This window comes from Triticum aestivum, chromosome 6D, assembly GCF_018294505.1.
Source record: "Triticum aestivum cultivar Chinese Spring chromosome 6D, IWGSC CS RefSeq v2.1, whole genome shotgun sequence".
In the NCBI taxonomy this organism is placed as follows: domain Eukaryota; kingdom Viridiplantae; phylum Streptophyta; class Magnoliopsida; order Poales; family Poaceae; genus Triticum; species Triticum aestivum.
The window spans coordinates 306,207,291-306,213,654 of NC_057811.1; the positions used below are offsets into that span (position 1 = coordinate 306,207,291).

Below are 6,364 nucleotides of genomic sequence, written 5' to 3' on the forward strand. Positions count from 1 at the left end.
TGTTAAACAACATGCAACCCAATTTTAGGTCGATTTTTGCTTTAACAAAATATATCCATATGTTTTAAACCGTAACTCCAAATTTAACATGTTTTACATGGATTTTGATTTGAAAAATGTGTAGAATTTGAATATGATGTTGTTTTACCTGTTAACAATTTAAATATGTGATGTTATTTAGGGTGCAACCTTAATCAATAGCGCATGATCCATCTTTTTTTCATACTGGTGATGATCCCGATTGAAAATGAACACCTACGAAAAATTAGATTGGAGACAAAAGAAACAATCTATAACCACATATGTATACCTCGTCAAAACCTCACAGAAAAAATAGATTGCTCATCTTATGTCGGGAGAGAGACGCCTTAGGATTGACCATATTCAAACGCTTTGTGATTGTGTGAGCACTATAGCCACCATCGACGAGGGTGGAAAGGAGGATAAGCGGAAGGACCCTGATAAGTGTCACACATGTGGCACGAACACATGGCAACTCCAAACTTTTTTGTGGCAAGTTTAGTAACGCGAGGATGGCAACTTTAGTAGTCAAGCATGTCAATTTTCTTTTCAGATGGCAAGTTTTAGTTTTTTTGGTTTTGTTTTTTCTTTTCGGATGACAACTTTAGTTGTAAAAAACGTCATGGCCAAAGTGCTTCGTGCTACCTGTGTGACACTTATCATTTGGGTAAGCAGAAACACAGATGTCATGTGCTGAAGTAAAGGACGTAGATTATTGGGGTCTTAAGTTATGGTTATTGGATTAAGGTGTGTAGTATTTTTTTTCCGGTTGCAATGCATGGGTTGTTTGCTAGTAATACTAATACGTGACATGGTCGTCATCTTGCACTTTGCCCCGTCAATCAGCACGTTGTTCCGCACAAATATTAAAACAGCAATGCAATGGCATTCTAAACATTTTCAAAGAATGGTATTGAAAGCATAGCTATGCTTCATGCGCTGAGTTGCCATGCATGGATGGTTTGATTGTATTGTCGTTCAAAAATCATGTGCGTAGTGCATGTGTATAGAAGTGCTCAAGCAACAATCGTACGTCATGGACTAATGACCTCTTGTAAATTTTAATGCACACCATGTTTCGAAAAATGGGCATTGGCCGCATTCATTTCCCCCTTCTTTTCATCTATTGCTATGAACTCCCTTCATTTCATAATGTAGTGCGTATAGATTTTCTGAAAAGTTAAACTTTAAAAACTTTGACTAAGTTTCTAGAGATAACTATTTATACATACAATGCCAAAGATGTAAAGTATGAAAGTACATCTTATAATGAATCTATTGATATAAATTTGGCATTCCAATGTAAATACTTTTATCCACAAATTTGGTTAAAGTTTGTGAGATTTGATATTTTTCCAAAAATCTGTATACATTACATTTTGAAACAAAGGGATTATATAACTTTAATTAATGAACAATTTATCATAGAACTATTGTTCTACAGTTTCGGGGTAAAACAACAAACATGTGGCCTCACTCTTAATTCTAGCAAAAACATAGGACGGCATGGAAGAGCAGGTCCTAAACACCCTAGATTCAGATAATACTAATACGTGACATGGTCGTCATCTTGCACTTTGCCCCTCAATCAGCACGTTGTTCCCCACAAATATTAAACAGCAATGTATGTTAGGTCTGTCGGATGCAAAAATCAAAAAAATACTCTGCATCACACGTACGCGTCAGGTCAGTTCTGCAACGTGAAAGCATCAGCAGTCAGCATAATAGACTAGTATGATAAACCAGGCGAGCGAGCTTTTGTCATGCCTAAGAGGAGATGTCGGTGTCCATGGACGGACACTCGGAGCAGGATCACCACACCACACCACCATGTTTGGTGACAAGTCATGGCAACGCGCAGCAGCTAATTAATATTGCATCCGGTTGACTCATCATCATGTTTATAACCTGCCAGATCTTCCACGCAGAACTGAAAGCAAGGGGCACCGCCCAACTGGTACAGATACAGTACCTTTGCCTTGACGTTAACGGGTGCGACCTGCGTCCTCCGTTCCCACCATTACCCTAACCACTGTGCCTTGACGATATCCATATATCCTATCTCGTTTTGTGGGCCGGCACGCCGGGGTTTTGACCAGCCGGAAGCTCGACAGCGCAACGTCGGGCTGCCATGGCTGCGTGGGTACACAGTGTGCACGAGTGATTGAGGGGCCGTGTACAGATTCGGTGGGCTGGATTTCTCAGATAAGGCTGATCATCACCGGATCCTGAGCGCGACACTGCACCTAGGCCGGGCGAGACCTTGGGGATGCTGGATAAGCACGTCTCGTTTACATGAAATCTTGTGGGATTTGCATATCCGGTTTGCTAAACATGGGCGACTACAATGAACTTGCAAAGCACGGCCGTGTACGAATTCACCGAAAGCTTGTGTCTTCCCAAGAGAGGAAAAAAAAGTCTGCCATGGCAGTACAAACAGTGATAAGAAATTCCTAAGTTGTACTAGAAAGTAATCAAGTGTTGGTTGGTGGGAAGAAAAGGTTGCCGTTCAATGGAATGTGATTTAGCAGTCGACTTCCGAATAAGGTTAGAACTAAGCCCCCTTTCCGTGGGCAAGGTAGCTCTATTTTTTTCAATTTATGCGGGAAATTAAGAATCCAAAAGGAGATTGCCAGATTCGGCAGCTATTCAGCCTCGTGGATAGAGGATAGATTGCACTGGTCAGCTATCTTAACAGTGAACCTCATGAAGCTAGTCCAAGTTTATTTATTTATTTATTTGCGGGTGAGTCCAAAAAATTTCTTAACCGTGAGAAAAGCCAAGCTCATGACAGGTAATACAATTTGATTAGTTGAAATTTTCCTTTGGTAAAGAGGGCTCGTCTACCATTATCAATTCCAGAAATCCGTATAAATATGAAAGGGTATTTTATCCTTATCAACTGGATCTTGATCTTGACTTAAGTGAAGATATTGGCTCTTTTCTTTTTTTTTATTGGCAAAATACGCTATCTTATTAGAAGAAGAATCTCAATTATTACTCCAAAGAAACGGTGAACATCAAGAATGTTACACCTATGAAACTAGTAAAAATTCCCACTAGCCTGGCTGTGATGCTGTCGTGTTGGCTAAATACAGTGAACTCAAGAACAGGAAACGCCGGCTATGAGCGTTGGAAAAACAGCCCAATAAGAGCAGAGCAAATGTGTTTCTTTTCCTTATAAAATACTCCACTAAATGTGGTGCCATAGGATTTGGGCATTAACCTATCGCTGAGTAATGTGCAAGTATCTATCGCTGAGTAGGATCCGATGCAAAAGGGGATACTTGCCTTAACATGGTTTGTTAGGCCAAGACACCCCTTTCTCGTCATAATCAATGTTAATAGCGACCCAATAACAACTCCAAAATGCTAATGGCCGCTCCACGGGAATATTGGAAACCTTGGAAAAAGCAATCCTCTAAATCATATCGGCTTCAAGTGGCCTTACTAGAAGAGAAACCTCAGAAAAAAAGCAATCATCTAAATCATATCCGATTCAAGTGGCATTACTGTCTAGAGAGAGACACATCAAACCTGATTCGGCTGTGCGTAAGTGTGACATGTTGTGCCGCGCAGTATACACAGGATATATCATAGTATGTGGAGTACGAAGAGTGTGTTTGTTCTGTCCACGTCAGTCCTGTTTCCATCCACGCCTTGCCTGCCTCACATTGACTAGATTGCTCATCTCTCCACCACATAAGTTATCTGCTATTCAGGTTCTGTACTAAGTAGGAGTACTTCCTAGTGTCAGAAAATGTCCCTTACATTTTGAGACAGAGGGAGTATATACACAGAATCAATTTACTTTATGTTTCCTTTTCTTTTCCACGCATTCAAGTAAATAATTAAGTGTTTTGCACCTGAAATTGAATTTGATGATTGCCCTGCTCTTGCCTCACTAAGTTTATGCCAGTCTGTATTCATTTTCCTGCCACTCGATTACCCGTATTTATTTTCGAATAGCTGGCGATTGTTCCATGTGGGAATCCTATTTGGCGCACAGGCCGCTAGTTAGCAACCGAGCGCATACCACCTGCCGCTGCGTACACTTTGGGGCCGGCATATTATCTTTTGACGCTAGTTAGCAATCTATTTTTCTCTTTTCTCTATTCTTAATTTCGGGTTTTTCCATTTTTTTGTTTTTTTTTTTCGTTTTTCGTTTTTGTTTCAATTTTTAAGTTATTTTTTCCTTTTAATTTCAGTTTTCATTTGATTTCGTTTTCATATTTTAAAATAGTGAAACTTTTATGAAAACATGAATATTTTTCAAATTTGTGAGTAATTTCGAAAAAATTGAATTCAAAAATTCGCGAACATTTTATGAAATTGTAACATTTTTTATGAATCTCGTGAATATTGTTTGAATTGGCAAACATTTTTTTAATTGATGAACAATTATTGAAATTGGGGAACAAATTTAGGAATTTTGGAACTGTTTTCAGTTGTGACGTACATTTTTTAAATGCATGAACATTTTTTCAATTGATCAACTTTTTTATGATTCAATATCATTTCCCAAAAAATAATTCCTGACAAAAAATTGAATTCCCGTATATTTATTCAAATTTATGAACATTTTTTTGTAAATATTTTCTTCAAATTCTTAAAGATTTTTATAATATGGGGACATTGTTTTAAGTCACGAACATTTTTTAGAACCCACAAAATTTATATGATTTCTTAAAAAATAGAAATTCAGAAAAAGAAAAAAATTGGGATTAATCAAAATATGGTATGAAAAAACTCAACGCCCCGTACATGGGCCAGCAGTTCAGGCGCCAGTTTCTTCCGGGAGTAACTAGTTGACGAGCGCTACTTCGGGAGCCTTGCAACAATCACTTGCGGTGGGTTGAGAGCGCGGCACTTGGGGCGCTCTCAGCCGCCGCCATGTGTCGCGTCCAGGGCGCTCCCTTCGATTTTTTTTTTCGCACATGTTTCCCGTTTTTTAGAATTTTTTTTCAACTTTCGGTTTTTCACCGGTCATTCTTAGCTTTTCGACAAAAAAAAATCGAAAAAATTTACACGAAAAAACGCGTTTTTGTTTTCTTCCTTAAGAGGCATAGTTTTATTTTCACGAGAAGCATGGTTTTGCTTTCGCGAGAGGCAGGACCGTGCCTCTTGGAAATGAAAAAAAAACACGTTATCACTTTTTTTTCGTGAGATGCACGGTTTTGCTTTCGCAAGAGGCACGGCTGTGTCTCTTGAAAAGAAAAACAAGTTTTTTCTTTTTCTTTTTGTGCTTTCGTGAGAGGCACGATTTTGCTTCCGCGAGCGGCACAGCCATGCCTCTTGGAATAAATAAATAAAAACCTGTTTTTTTTTAATCGTGAGAGGCATGGTTTTGCTTCTGCTAGAGGCACGTCCGTGCCTCTTGAAAAAGAAAAAAAATGTGTTTTCTTTTTTTTTCGTGAGAGGCACGATTTTGCTTCCGCGAGAGACACGGCCGTACCTCTCGGAAATGGCTTCCGGAAAGGAAGCAAAACATGCTCCCGGTTCCGTGTTTTTGTCCGGTTTTCTTCGTGAAAAAAAATCATCGAAATCTATCAACATGAAATCTAGTTTTGAAGGTTTCGAAGCGAGAAATCCAACAATAAAAACGGTTCAAAATTTGAATGCATGGTTTAAGTGATACTTAGCCCAACGCAGAGCTATGGGGGTGATCTTTGGAAAAAAAGTACTCCTCAATTAGTGATTTTGATTTCTTCAAAATTAGCTAACGGCAAACACAACTGCTCCGATCTGGGCCAGCCCATTCTCCTTCTTTTTTTTTCGCGGTAACTTTAGCAAAGGGATCGAACCCGGGACGTAATCGTTCAAAACGAAGCGAAGCATCCACCAGGCCGTCTGACGCTCTAGTGCAAACTGACTTCGTTCTTTCTTTAATTCTCGTTCTACAGTTTGGTTTGTTCTTTTCCTTTTTTCTTTTTATATCCTTTTCCTTAAAAGCATGGTTTTATAAAAAGAGTATTGTTAACCTTTTTCCACAGTCGATGAACCTTTTTAAACATTTGATGACTATTTTTTATTTTGACGAACTTTTCTAAAATTTGATGATTTTTTTTTCAAATTTGATGACTTTTTTTCAAATTCGACGAACTTTTTTTAATGTTGATGAACATTTTTCAAGTTCAATGATTTTTTTTTCAAATTTGATGAAATTTTCTAAATCCCATGAACTTTTAAAAAATGGTGAACTCTTTTTCAAGTTCATGATTTTTTTTCTCAAAATCGGTGAACTCTTTTAAATTCACATTTTTTTCCTTCTTTTGCAAACTATTTCGTTTTAAATCGATTCTTATTTTTCCTAATACGATCGAGCGAACTAGGGGAAAAATGT

At 38.3% G+C, this 6,364-nt stretch overlaps 1 pseudogene; it reads left to right on the forward strand.

Moving 5' to 3' along the window:
- The window catches only part of LOC123142598 (protein SOSEKI 5-like), a 109,544-nt pseudogene that overhangs the window by 12,446 nt on the left and 90,734 nt on the right, over positions 1-6,364 (forward strand).